The 19027-nt window shown below is 39.8% G+C and overlaps 1 long non-coding RNA gene across 1 annotated transcript; it reads right to left on the bottom strand.

The window, feature by feature from the left end:
• Window positions 1-4731: 4731 nt before the first annotated feature.
• LOC309655024 lies at window positions 4732-18500 on the bottom strand. The gene is made up of 2 exons (XR_014260547.1): window positions 18385-18500; window positions 4732-17501 (listed from the first exon to the last, which is right to left on the bottom strand). It is a non-coding gene; the product is annotated as an uncharacterized lncRNA (long non-coding RNA).
• Between the last annotated feature and the right edge of the window lie 527 nt (window positions 18501-19027).

Below are 19027 nucleotides of genomic sequence, written 5' to 3'. Positions count from 1 at the left end.
GGCCGATCTATGCTTTGTTTGCCATCAGAGTGTCTTAATTTTTTTTTAATTGGATGCTTTTATTAAAAATGTGGAAGATTGCATATTCAAGTCCAGATTTGTGGTTTTTCTTAGAAAGCTGAAAGATCTGGCCACACTGGACCCACTGTCCTGCATGGCAGGAATCAGCATGAGCTGAGTGGTGGCTGGGCCTCTCTAGATGGGGCGTATGGGTGCCAGTGTTCAAACACCATCACTCTTACCTTTATGTGGTCTGCTTGCCGGCACCTATAGCCACTTGTGTTTGCAACCCCTAGTCTGCTGTGGTTTGTCTGCCTGCCTCTTCTTCCACCCTTAATTAGAACCACACTTCCTGTGGTTCTCGATGTGCACCAGCGATACTATTTTCAGTTCCTCAAACATCCATACTTTTCCTGCTTCAGGATTTTCACACAAGCTATGCTCTCTTCCAGGAAGGCTCTTCTTCCTCCCCACCCACAACAACACATATACCTGGATGATTCCTACCCTCCTTCTCCACTGGACTTGGAATTACTTCCTGAAAAAAAAAAAGAAAGTGTTCCTGGCCTCCTTGGCTAATTTAGTTCTACTCTATGCCCTCATAGTACTCCACAAATTTCCTTATTATATTAGTACAATTTTGTTAAGTGTTTCCTGAGTACCAGATATGTCATAATTATAGTTATCTAAATTTTTGCCCACTTAGAGGATTTCAGTGACTCTTTCTCTACCCTCCCAAGCATAACTAAATAATTGATTAAATTTGTGTAACTTAAATATGAGTATGATATGACTCCTTTGTGGGTGGTCCTCCCACTAAATTGTAAACGACAAGAGTGTGGGATTATGTCTGTCTACGGCATTGTTCTATCCCCAGCACCTAATTTACTGTTGAACACCCAGTAACTTAACAGTAGGTACTGAGTAAAAAATGTTGAGTACGTGAATTAATGAAAGAAGAAGAATATAGGATAAAGGGATTGGATATGAAAACTAAGGGGAGATGGGGAGATGAAGACCTCCTGGCTTCTGAGTTGAGCCACTGTATGGTTGGTGGTGCCATTAACGGATAAAGGTGCACTGGACAAGCAGAAGGCTGTGAGGCAGGATTAATTCCATTTTGGACAAACCAATATTGAATGTTTATGAGACTCCTGAGTACAGGTATCTGGCACATAATTAAACATATGTGTCTAGAACTCAGAAAACTCTTTAAAGTGGATAGTATCTTTATTTTGCAGAGTTGAGGTCAGACAGACCCCAGGCACACACAACTAATAAGCAGCAGAGATAGGACCTAAATCCTGTTTGTAAGGCCTGAGATTAATACTAACCAATTTTTCAGGCCTAAGGTTTAATACTATCCATTCTCTTCCTTATTGCTATGACACTTGTTGTATTATAAAGAACACTATTCATTTTAAAGATCTGTCCTTCTAAAATATTCATTCTTAACAGAGCTTATAATAAAATAACATATTTTAAATTACAATCTTCAATTTCTACTCACTGGTTCTTAAACTGAGGAAAATAACTCACCCTTAGACTTGGGTGCCAGTATAAAATTGTATAATGCTTTTCTGCCAGAATGTGTTTTCAAAGGATAAAGAACAGTGTGGCCTAGCAGAAAAAAATACGAGCTCTGGGCCAGAGAGATCTGGATTTGAATCCAGGCCCTGCCACTTACTACTGTAGGAGACAAGAAAACTTATTCTCTATCTACTCATCATCTGCTTCTGGGGGACTGTGAATTAAACTGAGAAAAAATATAATAACATGAGAAAAGGCATATATTTCTTTATTGGTGTTAATACTTTTTGTACATGGGGGCTTCACAGAAAAGAATGAAAACCCAGAGGAGTGACTAGACTTGGGGCCTCATATACCGTTTTAACAAAGAGTGATATATTATGGAGAAGTGACTAGGCAAAGGAAAAGGGATTTGTGCTCCTAGGAATGGTACATTGTGAAAGGTGACTACGAAAAGTGTGGTAGATAAGGGTTATTTTGTATGGTTTGTTATGCAGATTCAATTCCTCTCTGGTGGTAAGAATCATTCTCCTCTTACTGGTGTGGGAGTCAGGAAGTTTATGTCATCTTTACAAATGGGACTCTATGTCATCTTTACAAAGGGAAATTTGTTTCTCAATTGCCTTCAGCTTAAAATAATTAATATGCCAAAGTGGCATATTTGGGGTGGCATGCCCTGATCCCCTTTACTACATAAGCCTTAGGCAGATTCCTTTAACTCTTAATCCATATACTTACTGTAAAGTATTTAAGTATTTGTGTAAAATACATAAAGTCCATGACTAGAACATAGTAGATGCTTAATAAGTGGTAGCTATCACTATTATTATTATTATTATTATTAGAGTAAGAAAGTGATTGAGAAGATAGAGTTATATATGATGCTGAAGTGAGGTGGAAGTTAAAATTGTCAGAGCTAAAGTTAAGGTCCAATGAGGTTAGGATACAGGATAGAGTCTTCTACATGGACAATGAAATGGCCTAGAATAATAGTGGGGCTTTCATGCAATTTTATCATTATCAGTTTCTGCCTGTCTTTCTTGAGGCCAGAAATAGTGCTTTATTCATTTTTCTACTTTATTTCCAAAACAGTGATTGATACATAGTAACACTTTCAAAATTGGATGTATGACACTGTCCAGAGAATGAGAAGACAAGACACAGATGGAAGGAAATATTTGCAAAAGACATATCTGACCATAATGATGGATAAATGTCATTATACATCTGTTCAAACCCACAGAATGTACAGCACCACAGGTTAACTTTAATGTAAACTATGGACTTTGGGTGATTATGATGTGTCAGTGTAGGTTCATCAGCCACAGCAAATGTCTAACTCAGGTGAGGGATGTTGATAACGGGGGAGGCTGCTGTGCATGTGTCGGGCCACGGAGTACATTAGGAGATCCTGTACCTTCCCCTCAATTTTGCTGTGAACCTTAAACTGCTCTAAAAATATAAAGTCTTATAAAAGAGACATATCTTTTTTTTTTTTAAAACATCTTTATTGAAGTATAATTGCCTTACAATGGTGTGTTAGCTTCTGCTTTATAACAAAGTGAATCAGTTATACATATAAAATATGTTCCCATTTCTCTTCCCTCTTGCATCTCCCTCCCTCCCACCCTCCCAGACATATCTTTTTTAAAATTTATTTTATTGAAGTATAGTTGATTTACAACATTGTGCTAATTTCTACTGTACAGCAAAGTGATTCAGTTATACATATATATATATATATTCTTTTTCATATTCTTTTCCATTATAGTTTATCACAAGATATTGAATATAGATCCCTGTGCTGGACAGTAGGACCTTGTTGTTTACCCATTCTATATATAATAGTTTGCATCTGCTAATCTCAAACTCCCAATCCATCCCTCCCCCACCCCTCCCCCTTCGCAACCACAAGTCTGTTCTCTTTGTCTGCGAGTCTCTTTCTGTTTTGTAGATAAATTCATTTGTGTCATATTTTAGATTCCACATATAAGTGATATCATATGGTATTTGTCTTTCAAAGAAAGAGACATATCTGATAAAGGACTGGTATCCAAAATATACAAAGAACTCTTAAACATAACAATAAGAAAACAAACAACCTGATTTGTAAAATGGGCGAAAGACCCTAACAGATACCTCACCAAAGAAGATATACAGATGGCAAATAAGCATATGAAAAAATACTCCATATCATATGTCATTTGGGAAATACAAATTAAAACAACAATGAGAGGTTGGTGACAATATGGAGATGTGGGGAGGATGGAGGTCACGGAAGCTCCTGGTCCTTTACCGGTACCCTGCCCTAGGCATCTCTTCCATCTAGCTGTTCCTGAGTTATATCCTTTTATAACAAACCAGTGATATAGTAAGAAAAAAAAATGAGACACCACTACACACATAAAGAATAGTCAAAACGTAAAATACTGACAATACCAAATGCTGGAAAGGATTTGGAGCATCAGGAACTCTCATACATTGTTGGTGGGGATGCAAGATGGTACAACCACTTTGAAAGTCAGTCTGGCAGTTACTTACAAAACTAAAGATACTCTTACATATGATCCAGAAATCACACACCTTGGTATTTTCCCAAATGAGTTGAAACTTTAGGCCTACTCAAACACCAGCACATGGATGTTTATAGCAGTTTTGTTCATAACTGCTAAACTTGTACACAATCCGGATGTCCTTCAGTAGATGAATGGATAAATAAACCGTGGTACATCCAGACAATGGAATATTATTCAGCACTAAAAAGAGTGAGTTATCAAGCCATGAAAAGCCATGGAGGAAACATAAATGCATATTACAAAGTGGAAGAAGCCAGTCTGAAAGGGTCACATAATGTATGATTCCAACTATATGGCACTCTGGAAAAGGCAAACTGGAGACAATAAAAAGATCAGTGGTTGCCAGGGGTTGAGGGGAGGGAGAGATGAATAGGCAGAGCACAGAGGATTTTTAAGGCAGGGAAAGTACTCTGTATGATATACTACAAAGATGGTTACGTGTAAGAATACAGAAACAAGAGTGAACCCTAATGTAAACCATGGACTTTGGATGATGATGGCGTATCAACATAGGTTCATCATCTATAACAAATGCTCCACCCTGATGGGGATGTTGATAATGGGGGAGGTCGTGCATATGTGGGAAGAAGGCAGTATATGAGAAAAGTTTTTATCTTCTTCTCAGTTTGCTGTGAAGTTAAAACTGCTCTAAAAAATAAAGTCTCAAAAAAATTAGATGTGGGACTTCCCTAGTGGTCCAGTGGTAAGCCTCCACGCTCCCAATGCAGGGGGCCCAGGTTCGATCCTTGGTCAGGGAACTAGATCCCACACGCCACAGCTAAAAGATCCTGCGTGCCACAACTAAGACCAAGTGCAGCCAAATAAATATATAAATATTTTTTTAAAAATAGATGTATGCATGGATGAATGAATGAAAACAAACTGTGTGGTTAATTCAGGAATCTGTTGAAGTCAAGTGGGGTTAAAAAAAAAAGTGTTTATGAAGAAGAAGACTATAAGCCAGATTTAAAGTCTGAAATATGTCATACTTATAAAATATATTTGTTTAACTATATGTATAAAACATGTAATGTAGGGAATTCCCTGGCCGTGCAGTGTTTAGGACTCTGCGTTTCCGCTGCAGGGGGCATGGGTTTGGTCCCTGGTCAGGGAACAAAGATCCCGCATGCCGTGCAGCCAAAAAACAAAAAACAAAAAAACCACGTAATGTTATAATAATGATTATCATCTACTAGTTATCTATTGTTGTATAACACATTACCTCACAACTTAATGGCTTGAAATGACAAACATATATTACCTCACAGTTTTTGTAGGTCAGTAATCCAGACACAGTTTAGCTCAGGGCCTCAGGCTCAAGGCATCTCACAAGGTTGCAGTCAGGCTGCAGGCTGAGATTATAATCTCATCTGAAAGCTCAAGCAGGGGTGAATCAACTTTCATTCCATTCATTTGTTTGTTGGCAGGACTGAGTTCCTCACTGGCCATTGGCCAGAAGCCTCCCTCAATTCTCTGCCCTGTGGGCCTCTCCAAGGGTAGCTTACAACATGGCAGTCAATTGTCCTCAGGGAGAGGTATGGGGAGATGAACCACAGTATTTCTGTAAACTAATATTGGTATTAACACCCCATCACCTCCGCTGTATTATATTCACTAGAAGTTAGTCACTAAATCCAGCCTACACTCAAGGGGAGAGCTTTACACAAGGGCGTAAATACCAGGAGGAAGGGATCCTTGAGGACCTTTTTATTTAATTAATTAATTAATTAATTAATTATTTTAAGGAAGGAAATTCTGTTTTTTTCAAATTTTTATTTATTTTATTTTTGGCTGCGTTGGGTCTTCATTGCTGTGCACGGGCTTTTCTCTAGTTGTGGAGAGCGGGGCCTACTCTTTGTTGCAGTGCACGGGCTTCTCATTGCAGTGGCTTCTCTTGTGGAGCATGGGCTCTAGGCAAGCGGGCTTCAGTAGTTGCGGCACGCAGGCTCAGTAGTTGTGGCTCACGGGCTCTAGAGCACAGGCTCAGTACTTGTGGCACGCAGGCTTAGTTGCTCCGCGGCATGTGGGATCTTCCCGGACCAGGGCTCGAACCCATGTCCCCTGAGTTAGCAGGTGGATTTTTAACCACTGCGCCACCAGGGAAGCCCTTGAGGACCATTTTGGAGGCCACCTACCATACCCACATGACCATTTCTAGAAATGTTTGACTGAAGTATATGCAGTGTTCATCCTCTTGGCCTATCAGTCATGAACTCTCTCATGTAACTCTTCCATGGAATGCTATGACACTCTGCCCAAAGGATTACAACTATGGTTATTAGCTTATGATTCTTCTTAAATTGATATTAAATGTTGGGTATGAGACCATTAATACAAAGTGACATCCTGTTTATTTTATTTTATTTTTTTTAAAGTTTTTTTTTTTTTTTTGGCCGTTCCACGCACTGCTTGCGGGATCTTAGTTCTCTGACCAGGGATCGAACCTGTGCCCCCTGCAGTGGAAGCACAGAGTCCTAACCACTGGACTGCCAGGGAATTCCCGTGACATCTCTGTTTATTTTATTTTTTAATTAATTTTTTATTGGAGTATAACTGATTTACAATGATGTGTTAGTTTCTGCTGTACAGCAAAGTGAGTCAGTTTATACATACATATAAATCCACTCTTTTTTATATTCTATTCCCATATAGGTCATTACAGAATATTGAGTAGAGTTCCGTGTGCTCTACAGTAGGTTCTTATTAGGTATCTATTTCTATATACAGTAGTGTGGATATGTCAATCCCAATCTCCCAATTTATCCCCCCCCACCCCCGACATCCTTGTTTAAATGAGTCTTTCCTTAAGTTGGATGAAAGAGGGTAAAACACAACGGAATGGCTGTTTCTACAGCTTCCATGGGGAAAAGGTAGGGAAGTATAATGTATATAGTATCACGTCTGCAGTGTAGAACATTCCAGAAGACAAATAAGCTAGAAATGACACTCACTGCTTTACCTTTCCCTTAGCAACTGACACAAGAAGTGAGGTGATGCCAGAGGACTCTCTGAGTAATACCTTTATTCTCTCCAGCTATATTTCTCAATGTGACAATATTGTCCTGGGTTATGAAGGCAACCACTTTTCTTTTGAATACTTAAACACTTGGAAGCCATGACGAAGTGTGATGCCAAAATTAAATTAAAATAATGAAGTTAGGGATCATAACGTCTAATGCACTCATTTTTTAAATGAAGCATCTGAGTCCCAGACAGGTTACAAACCACTTTCCCTAGTTCACTGCATTCCATGGACATTAGTGGGGTTTTAAGACCAGACCCAGTTCTCTTCCCTTTGCACTTTCATTGGTATGTCTGACACAGGCAGAGATTTTTTTTTTTTATTATCATTATATGTATTGGTTGGTCTTGTTAGGACTAGATTATAAAATTATGTCTTTTCTTATTCTATATTCTGATTGTGTAAAAAGGGACATTTGTATTAACATGTGTATGGTATTCAGTTCTATAAGGTGGAGAAACCACCCTAGAATAAGAGGAAATATTACATAAGACTGTGAACTTTGGGATCAGATAGTCCAGAATTGAGGTTCTATTTAGTAGCTGTGTCATCCTGGGCACATTATTAAACTGTGTTAAGCCCTAGTTTCCCCATTTATAAAAACAAGAAAAACAGTGTCTCTCAAAAAGAATCATTGGATGGATTAATGCCTGATACACATTAAGAAAGAAGTGTCTGTTTATTTCTCTCCATTCATCCATTTAATCACCCAGTGTTAAAAACTTGAATTACCTTTAATGGAAATCACAAAAAGGGACATGTAATCCTATATTTGGACTGTTAAGAGTTGGTATATTGCTTGGTAAATAAAAATGAAATTCCAGTCTTTAAAATAGTCTGTTCTTTTCACTCTAGTTTAATCCTACACATTCCTGAATAAGTACACAGGTTTTTCTCTCTCTTCCAAGAAAGTGTTTGTAAGAAAGGAAAATTTTTTCCCTCTGCCCTTTTAGATTTAACACCTGGGGTGTGTGAATTAAACTGACAACAGACAGATTAACAGGGGGAAAAGGTATATAAATTTAATTGATGTTTTTAATTTTGCATGCATGGGGCTACACAGAAAAGAAGTGAAAACCTAATGAAACAGACTCAGAAGCTTATATACCATTTTAACAAAGGGTGACTAGATATAAAAAAAGGGGGGGGGTGTGGACTTCTAGGGGCAGAAAGTTGTAGGAAGGCAAATATATGGAATAACAAATGGAACCCCTTTAAGACATATCACCTATATAAATAACCTATATAAGGGTTATTTGAATAAAGCTTGTTTGTGCAGATTCATCTTGGTGTTGGCTTTCCATCTTCTTCAGATCCATAAATCTCCCAGGGAGGGTATTTATGGCAGTCCTTATTTCTCAGAAGTTTCTGCTTTTAGTCGGATAAAGAGAGCTCCAAGAAGTTTTCTTTCTGCATCTGTTGATTCTCAATTGCCTTCAGCTCAAAATAATCCATATGCCAAAGTGGCATATTTTGAGGTGGTATATTCTAATCCCTTTCATATTCATCACTTTTAATTCTTCTATCAAAATGTGACTGTGAAAAAAAAAAATGTGGTTGTGGTCCCAGGACACAAAGACTAATAAGCTACCAATCATAGCCTCAAGGAGCTCACAGTCTTAATGGGAAAACAAATATAAACAAATTACTTCAATATAATATCATGAGTGTTGCAACTGAGTTGTTCAGAGGCTGCTATGGGAACCCAGGTAGGGAGAGAGATATAATCTGATATATGTGGGGTGGTGGTGATAAGAAATGGCTTCCCCAAGGAAATAATGCTTGAGCGACCAGTGTGAAAACAGTCATGGGAGAAAGAGCATTCTAGGCAAAGTCATAATATGTGCACCAAGGGAAGAGGGGGGTCCAGTACACGCAGGTTATTAACTTTGGCTAGAACTCAGACCTGTGGGGAATCAGCAGGAAATGAGACTAGATATACAGGCAAGAGCTATTGTATTAAAGGCTCCTGCTTAAGACTGAATTTTACCTTGTAAGTGAGTGGCTTCTAAAGTGTCTTGGCACTAGGGGGTGTGCAAGATGATCCATTTAGGCCAAAATATTAGAACTTGTTTTTTTAAATTTCTTCTACTTTGGGGTATGTAGTATAATGTATAAATTTGTGTAGTATTACATATATACACAGTTTATATCTAAGTAAATAGACATGGGTTGGGAGTATCTGCCCTCCTCCCCTCCCCATAGGGTTGTATGACCAAAGAAGTTTGGAGACTATTGCCATTAAAGGGTGTTTTGCACGGGAGTTAAACAATTAGATTTGTGTTTGAAACAATGCTCTCTAAGGTCAGGAGGGGGCAAGATTGGAAGCAATTAAGGAGAAGAAGAGATGGTTGCCAATGGTGTGGGTTTGAGTTGCTGTGGGCCTGAACTAAGGCTATGGCAGTGGGAGAGGACCGAGGCAAGATCTTTTTAAGACATACTGATTGCATTTGGATAAGAGACGGTGAGTTAGGACTAAGAAACTATTGCAGGGACTTCCCTGGCGGTCCAGTTGTTAAGACTTTGCCTTCCAGTGCAGGGGGTGCAGGTTTGATCCCTGGTCGAGGAGCTAAGATCCCACATGCCTTGTGGCCAAAAAAACAAAACATAAAACAGAAGCAATATTGTAACAAATTCAATAAAGACTAAAAAAATGATCCACATCAAAAAAATAAAAAAAAAAAAAAAAGAAACGATTGGGGGAGGAATAACTTTTCCTGTATCCTCTTATGTTCTTTAATTGGGAGTGTGCAGATTAAACTAAGGAAAGACAGATTAACAGGAGAAAAGGCATACAATTTTCACTTATATTTATGTGCATAAGAGTTCGCAGAAAAGAAGTGAAACACAAAGAAGCAGTTAGACTCGGGGCTTAGGTACTAACCTAACAAAGGAAAGGGGGCTTGGGTTTCAAGGGATGACAAATTGTGGGACGTCACCAGGAAATGTATGGGGGAACTAATGGAAGATAAGGATTATTTCAGTAAGATCTGTTTATGCAAACCCATCTGGGTGTTGTCTCTACATTTCTGGTGATGAGTCATTTTCTTCTTCTTGATGCTGCGGTTGAGGTTGGGGGTAGACACTTTCACAAAGGGAAATCCATGTCTTGCATTTAGGCAGATAAGGAGAGTCCTAGAGAACTCTTCCTGCATCTGTTGATTCTCAATTGCCTTCTGCTGAAAATAATCCTTATGATGAAGACATATTTTGGGGGTGGCCTGTCTGATCCTCTTTAGCACCATTAACTGAAAGAATAAAAATAGAAAAAGAAGTAGATGGGATTGGAGGCCAATATTAAGTTCAGTTTTGGACATTTTAGTTTTGAAGTACATGTGGTATATTTCATCACAGTTATCCCACTGCAAAGACTTAGAAATATAAGGAATTAAAGAACTGAGATCACATAGATGACATAGGGTTAGCTTTCTCACCACTTACCCATTAGTTCTCCTAAAGAATACTGAAAATGGTTATTCTGCTGGACAAATAGAAGTGAAACCAGAATTAGAGGTGATACTTACAAACCTCTGTCATTATTGGTTATGATAGCTGAGAACACAATTCCTTTTTTCTCCTTTTTGTTTTTTCTCAGTTTTACTGAGGTATAATTGACAAAATTGCAAGAAAAGTAAAATGTGCAGCGTGGTGATTTGACTTTTCCCCTTTCTTTTAAATCTTCATTTTAGAGTTCACTGTCTTAGCAGGATAAGTAATGCGGGAGTAAAAACTCCCAGGTGCACTGGTTTCACACCAGTGGGAGGGCAAAGAAAGGGCCATTGAAGCACTATTTACTCAAATTGCAAAGCCATTTAGTTGATAGTGTTTATTGTCTCCAAAATGATTTAGTAATAGCTAACACTTACAGAGCATAAACTATGAACACTGTGTTAAGTGCTTTTATTTAAATCACCTCAATTACTGTTCACAAAACTCTAGAAAAAAGTACTGTTATCACAATTTTCGAGAATAAAAAGATGTGAATTTCGAGTAGCTAGTAAATGTTGGGCCTAGAATTTGGACTCATGTAGTCTGGCTTCAGAGATGCATGTTTCTTGCTTCCCTTTGCGGCTTCCACACCAGTTCTCTTCCGTGCTTTCAAGAGCCTTGGCCCCTTTGGGCTTGCTTCTTCTGCCTGCCTCCTGCTACCGCAATTCTTCAGAACCACTTTCTTATGTCCTTGTCTGTCCCCATTAATTCACCGAAGTCAAGCTCTTTTGTTACTGTTTTCTTTACAACCTGTACTCCTGTCAATCCGTTAACCCCATCCACTGTCAGGCACATACCTCCTCTCCCTTAACCTCCCTCTGCACCCAGCTTAGATCCCAAGATCCCTCTTTATAATCATTCTTTTGCAAACACCCAAATTCCAGTAGTTGTCTCTTTCTCTTTCATTACTCTCACGGAAAAAAAAAAAAAAGCCACAACCCTGATTAAATCTAATTGTCCATCTCTTCTGGAGAAATTGGCATATGTAGGCTGGATGGTTTTACTTTAAATTCACGACCACAAACCTCAACTGGCTCTGCAGGCAATCTCCATTGCTTTCACACTTTGTAGGGCCCTCCCAGGTGCAAAAGCCTTTTAGACCTTCCCCCGAGTCCCAAAGGGCAGATTTAAACAGTTACTAATTAGGGGAGTAAGGGAATGCAGAAACAAAGGAAAGACAGTCAAGAAACGATAGTGCACTTTCTGACTTCACTCAGTCAGAAAGAGAAAAACAAATACAATATGCTAACACATATATATGGAATCTAAGGGGGGAAAAAAAAGAAAAGGTCATGAAGAACCTAGTGGTAAGACAGGAATAAAGACACAGATCTACTAGAGAATGGACTTGAGGATATGGGGAGGGGGAAGGGTAAGCTGTGACAAAGTGAGAGCTTGGCATGGACATATATACACTACCAAATGTAAAATAGATAGCTAGTGGGAAGCAGCCACATAGCACGGGGAGATCAGCTCGGTGCTTTGTGACCGCCTAGAGGGGTGGGATAGGGAGGGTGGGAGGGAGGGAGATGCAAGAGGGAAGAGATATGGGAACATATGTGTATGTATAACTGATTCACTTTGTTAAAAAGCAGAAACTAACAAAAAAATAAAATAAAATAAACAGAGAGGCGGTAAACGTTAAAAAAAAAAAAAAAAAAAAGAAACGATAGCGCAGCTCCAGGGGCAGGGGCCTGGTTTCTCCTCAAGGAATATACACAACAACCTGATATAAATATCTGAGTTCTTCTACAGGAACTAAGGCCCCCACCCAGCTGGAGGATGGTAACTTCAGGCTGAGTGTAAACACTTGGATACCAGGATGGTTGGAACCAGAAGGCAGATTCCTGGAATACCACCCTGTTACCTCACCACCAACCAGTCAGAGGATCGTCACACACCCTGCAGCCCTCCCCCCAAATTTTGCCTATAAAAACTCTTCCCTGAGGGAATTCCCTCGTGGTCCAGTGGTTAGGACTCCGTGTTTCCACTGCTGGGGGCCCGGCTTCCATCGCTGGTCGGGGAACTAAAATCCCGCAAGCTGCTCAGTGCAGCCAAAAAAAGAAAACAAACAAATAAAAAAACTCTCTATGCCAAAGACCATTGGGGAGTTTGAACTTTTTTAGCAGGAGCATCCTGTTCTCCTTGCTCAGCCCTTGTGATAAAACTTTCTCTGCTCCAAACTTGACGTTTCTGTTTGGTCTCACTGTGTGTCAGGCACATGAACTTGGCTCTGAAACACTATTTTCTCCTCTTTTTAAACCTCCCACAATGTCTCCCTCAACCTACTCTTAGCTGATGAGCTTGCCTCAAATTTCATTGAGAAAATGGGATGATCAAGGAAGAAGTCCTTCATGGACCACCCCCTAAATCTACAAGCCTATCTGTACACGTATCCATTGTCTTTGTCTTCTCTTAGTATCATGCAGAAATGCCCCTGCTTCTATCAAAGGCACTCTTTCCACTTGTACTTTATTTTTAAAAAATTTTCTGGCCTCACCACGTGACACCTTAGTTCCCCTGACCAGGGATCAAACCTGTGTCTCCTGCAGTGGAAGTGTGGAATCTTAACCACTGGACCACCAGGGAACTCCCTCCACTTGTACTTTGGATACCATTCCTTTCCATCACAAAGATTTTGCTCCTTTGTTATCTATTTTTTCTCTCTCTTGCATCCCCAATATTTCCCTCCCTATTGGATCATTCCCATTAGTATACATTCTCTATATCTTTCATTAAGAAATACAAAAACAATATAAAAGATACAAAAACAAAATCCTCCCTGACTTCATATTCTCCCACAGTTATAGTTTTCTATCGCTCTTCACAATAAAATGTCTCAAATACCTGTCTTCACTTTTTCCATCTCCAGCTTAGTCTTGAACTATTCCAACCTGTCCCCCCTACTTCACTGAACTGCCTCCGACAAAGTCAATATTGAGCCCCATGGTGTCAATCCAGTGAGCTCTTTTCTGTCTTGATGTTACCTGTTCTCTCAGTAACACTTGAGACAGTTAACCACTTTTCCTTTCCTGGAGCATCTCTTTTTTTGGCTTTTACAACACTATACCCTCCAGCTTTCCCCTCTCCTCACCCAGTCACCTTTTTAGGGACCTAATCTCTACATTTGGAAGTTTTTCAGGGCTTTGTCCTGGACCTTCTTCTCTTATTACATTTTCTTTGATCTCGTTCTTTCTTATGACTTTATTTATTTACTGGCCACACCGCATGGCATGCGGGATCTTAGTTCCCTGACCAGGGATGAAACCTGTGCCCCCTGCAGTGGAGGCACAGAGTCCTAACCACTGGACCACCAGGGGATTCTCCCTTTCTTATGACTGTAAATATTAGCTATGTTGATGGTGCTCAAATTATCATCTTTGTGCCAGTACACTTCTCTGAGCTCCAACTGCCCATTTGATATCTGTATTTGGATAACTCAGATCATCTAATTCTTCAGGTTTTAGCCTGAACTTTGCATCATTAAAGAAGCCTTTCCTGACCACTGTAACAGAAGCCACCTTATTCTCTCTCTCCAGTTCCTCACCATTATATTTCTATTATTTCTTTTTTTTTTAATATTTATTGATTTATTATTTATTTATTTTGGCCATGCCAGGTCTTAGTTGAAGCACACGGGATCTTTAGTTGTGGCATACGGGCTTCTTAGTTGCGGCATGCAAACTCTTAGTTGTGGCCTGCGTGCGTGATGTAGTTCCCTGACCAGGGATTGAACCCAGGCCCCCTGCACTGGGAGCACGGAGTCTTACCCACTGGACCACCAGGGAAGTCCTTTCCCTGTTATTTCCTTTGTAGCATTTATTCTATTTAATTTTTTTGTTTACTATCTATCTTGTGCATCGGATTATAACTTCATTTATTTGACTTTCACTATTTGCTATGCAGTATTTTAAGCACTTTATAAGTCTTATGATCTAATTTGCTTTTTTGACTAACCATGTTTATCAAAAACTAAAAAAAAAAAAAGAGTAACCTCACATTGCTTCACTTTTATTTTGGTGAAATTAATAGAAGCCAGTGTTAGTAAACTGATTTTCAACCTTACAGTTTCATGAGAAATTTCAATATGGTTTGCTGACTAGTATCATGTTCCATATACTTTATACTTACATTTGCTTAAATACACTTAGGTTTCTTTTCTTTATTTTATTTACTTTTGGCTGCGTTGGGTCCTCATTGCTGCGTGCGGGCTTTCTCTAGTGGTGGGGTGCAGGGGCTACTCTTCGTTGCGGTGCACGGGCTTCTCATCACAGTGGCTTCTCTTGTTGCGGAGCACGGGCTCTAGGTGTGCGGCCTTCAGTAGTTGTGGCACGTGGGCTCAGTAGTTGTGGCTTGCGGGCTCTAGAGTGCAGGCTCAGTAGTTGTGGTGCACGGGCTTAGTTGCTCTGTGGCATGTGGGATTTTCCCGGACCAGGGCTCAAACCGGTGTCCCCTGCATTGGCAGGCAGATTCTTAACCACTGTGCCACCAGGGAAGCCCCTAGGCTTTTTACTGAATGGATATATTTTGACACATTCATTTTAGAGACTAAGTAGAGAGACAAATAAAGTTTGAAAAATTTCTGCCAGAAATATACCATGAAGAGGTGGGTGCCTAAAGGAACAGGTAGCTTACATGGATGGACCTAGAGATTATCATACTAAGTGAAGTAGGTCAGAAGAGAAATACAAATACCATATGATATCACTTATATGTGGAATCTAAAATATGACACAAGTGAACTTATCTATGAAACAGAAACAGGCTCACAGAGAACAGACTTGTGGTTGCCAAGGGGGAAAGGGAGTTGGGGAGGGATGGATTGGGAGTTTGGGATTAGCAGATGCAAACTATTATATATAGGATGAATAAACAAGGTCCTACTGTATAGCACAGGGAACTATATCCAATCTCCTGTAATAAACCATAATGGAAAAGAAAAAAAAACAGGTGTAAAATGTGGGGGAAAAAAAAAAACCAGGTACCTTAAACTAGCTTAAATTAGTCAAACTAGACATTGGCATATAAAAGACAGAGCTGTATTTGTTCAAGGTACAGCACACCCCCAGCAGAGCACCATGCTGTCTCTCTCACATGCATGATGTCTGTTTTTTTTAAACTCAGGGTTTGTCCTGCCCTATAAATTATAATCTCTTTCCTTTGCCTTAACTTTCTTCTGTGAAGCAGCGTTATAACTAGGTTTTAAGTAGAAAAAAAGTATGTAAATAAATAAGTATATATATATATATATATACTTATATATAAGTATATATATATATATACTTATGTGTAAGTACATATATATACATATATGTATATATCAGTTTTTTCTTTCTTTCTTCTTTCTGCACCTGCGGCTTGTGGGAATCTTAGTTCTCAGCTAGGGATTGAACCTGGGCCCTCAGCAGTGAAAAGTGTGGAGTCCTAACCACCGGACCGTCAGGGAATTCCCCTCTTTTTTCATGTAGTATAATCTGTCAAGTGAAGCAGGCAAAATGGAGAAGAATGGACATTTCTGAGAATCTTCTCAAATAATGAAATATCTAGATAAACACTTAAATGCTTAATATAATGTAGTTTCAGGAAATAGTGAAGTTTGAATTATTATCAGAATGCAAAAATGATGGCTTCTTCAGGGCAATGTATTCTTTCCAGTCAGAGATTCAATGATATCCCCACATCAGAAGGTTTTCGGTGGCTTGCTTGACATCTTCCTTTGGAAAGAAAATGATTGGCAGCATTTTCAGTCTATGTAAAAATGTGCATTAAGGCAGTGGGATATAGCAAAAAGAGCTTGAGTTTTGGAGTTAGTGTTCTGTATGATAGTAGGTAATATATTTACTAGTTTAGTGATCTTGAATAAATTACTTAATATTTCTGTGACTCAGTTTCTATATTTACCTACAGGATTATTGTGATTATTAAAATAACAAATGTAAAATAGCAAATGCTTGATAAAATGCTCTCCTTTTTTGATCCCTGTATTCACATGATTTCTTTTTAACACCTGATTTCTTTTTAACACCTAATGAAAGGCAAAGGATTGAGGAGAAGGATTTATTTATCAGCAGCATAGGTGAATCTTCTTAAGGTAATCAGACAAAATGAGAAAAAAAATTTTGATGAGAACTTGGTGGCTATTGCTAGTATGGTGTTTTAGGACACTTCTCTCATAGTTGTTCATCAATGGTACAAAATAGCAGTATTTGTCTTTCTTTCTCCTTCACTACCCTTTAAATGATGGGCCTATTGGTAGTTTTTTTTTTTCTAAGTACAGGAGGCATCAACACTCAGTTTGGAAGCACAACTTGTGTGCTAAGAATAAATGGTAAGTGGAAGCAACCTAATTGGTTGCCACCAACAGATGAATGGAGAAAGATGTGGTATATACATACAATGGAATACTACTCAGCCATAAAAAAAGAACGAAATTTTGCCATTTGCAAAAACACAATGGACTTGGAGGGTTTTTTTTTTTTTAAAGGAATTCCTTTATTTTTTATTATCACTTTTTATTTATTTATTTTATTTATTTTATTTTTGGCTGTGTTGGGTCTTCGTTTCTTTGCGAGGGCTTTCTCTAGTTGCGGGAAGCGGGGGCCACTCTTCATCGCGGTGCGCGGGCCTCTCACTATCGCGGCCTCTCTTGTTGAGGAGCACAGGCTCCAGACGCGCAGGCTCAGTAGTTGTGGCTCACGGGCCTAGTTGCTCCGGGGCATGTGGGATTTTCCCAGACCAGGGCTCAAACCCGTGTCCCCTGCATTGGCAGGCAGATTCTCAACCACTGCGCCACCAGGGAAGCCCGACTTGGAGAGTTTTATGCTTAGTGAAATAAGTCAGACAGAGAAGGACAAATACTGTAGGTTATCACTTGTATGTGGAATCTAAAAAAGAAAACAAACTAGTGAATTTAACAAAAGAGAAACAGACTCACAGAGAACAAACTAGTGGTTACCAGTAGGGCAAGGGGGGCCAGGGGGAGGGGCAAGGTAGGGGTAAGTGATTAAGAGGTATAAATTCGATGTACAATAAATAAGTTACAAGGATATATTGTACAGCACAGGGAATATGACCAACATTTTGTAATAATTATTAATGGAATACAATCTTTAAAAATTGTGAATCACTATGTTGTACACCCGAATCTTATATAACACTGTAAATCAACTATACCTCAACAATTAAAAAAAAAAGAATAAACGGTAAGTAAAAAACAGTAAATAGAGGCAAAGGGCAAAAGCAACACAAGTGAACCTAGACCTGCGTCAAGGATTTGAGGTTGCTAGTAGCTTATTTTGTGGGCGGGGCGCCGCACATCAAGCAAGAATCAAGACCAGTTCTGCACTTTTGTTCCTTTGGCTCCTGACCAGTCAAAGCCGGCCTGTACTTAACACCCAGTCAGATTCTGTTGGCAAACCCTAGCACCGTTTTGATAAAAATCGGAGGCCAGATGCACGAGTTCATCAATTTAAAAAAAAATAAGTTGTTTAGATAAGCTGAGCCATTTTTTAAAGTTGACTTGGTCTCACATTTCAGAAGAAATAGCAAGACTGGCCAATTTTTTAACCTGGTGATTTCATTCTATAATTCCAGGAGGTCATTCCACTGTATTTTAAAAAGTTGCTTGCTAGAACAGGGTACTTTCTAAGATCTGTATGAAAAAAGCCCTGATTCTTCTTCACCCTGGGGTACTTTTAGGTCGAACACCTAAAACTGCTTCTGGAAATTCCCCCACGGGACTTTCTTAAATCTAGACCCGTTCCTTACCACTTTGTACCTTCCTCACCAGCCATATTCTTTAGCCTCTTCACTTTTCAACTTCCTAAATCTTTAACCTCACCCCAGGAATTAGTCCAATCAAACTTTCCCTTCTTAGACCTCTTCCTTACGTTAGCTCCAGGAAACTCCCATGAGAATCACGTGGCTAAATTTGTCCCTAATGGCGATCCGTAACTCGCCTACTGTGCCACCACCCTTCCTCACCTCCTGTTAGCTCCGCCCCGTCCCATTCTCGCTTTCCTCCCCTTCCCCCCCCCCACCTCAGTGCCTGCGCTTGCGCACCTCCAATTCAGGCGCTTTCCCTTTCCTGGCGACCAATCCACTTCCTGCCTCCGGTCCTCGGAACATTCCTCCCCTCCCTTAAGGTCCTGGCTAGAGGTGCTGGTTGTGGCTGCCCTGAGGACTGCCTGTCTGAAAAATTCGCTCCTGTCATTGAGCGGGCAGTTTGAAGCAGTCGCTATGTGTGTGGCACCTATCTGAGTACTTACTCGCGATTCTCCACCCCGGAGCTAAGCTAAGCGCGTGGGGATCCCGGCGGAAGGAAGCCCAGGGCTGTTTTCGATCTGGCAATCGCACGGATAGCTGCTTCCTTTCCACCTCCCTCCGCCCCGCCCCCACTCGCAGCCCGGCC

The sequence above is a fragment of the Balaenoptera physalus genome (genome assembly GCF_965194825.1).
Source record: "Balaenoptera physalus genome assembly, chromosome: 2".
NCBI classification, from domain to species: domain Eukaryota; kingdom Metazoa; phylum Chordata; class Mammalia; order Artiodactyla; family Balaenopteridae; genus Balaenoptera; species Balaenoptera physalus.
The sequence above is the reverse complement of the archived record's forward strand: the minus strand, read 5'-3'. Positions and strand labels throughout refer to the sequence as shown.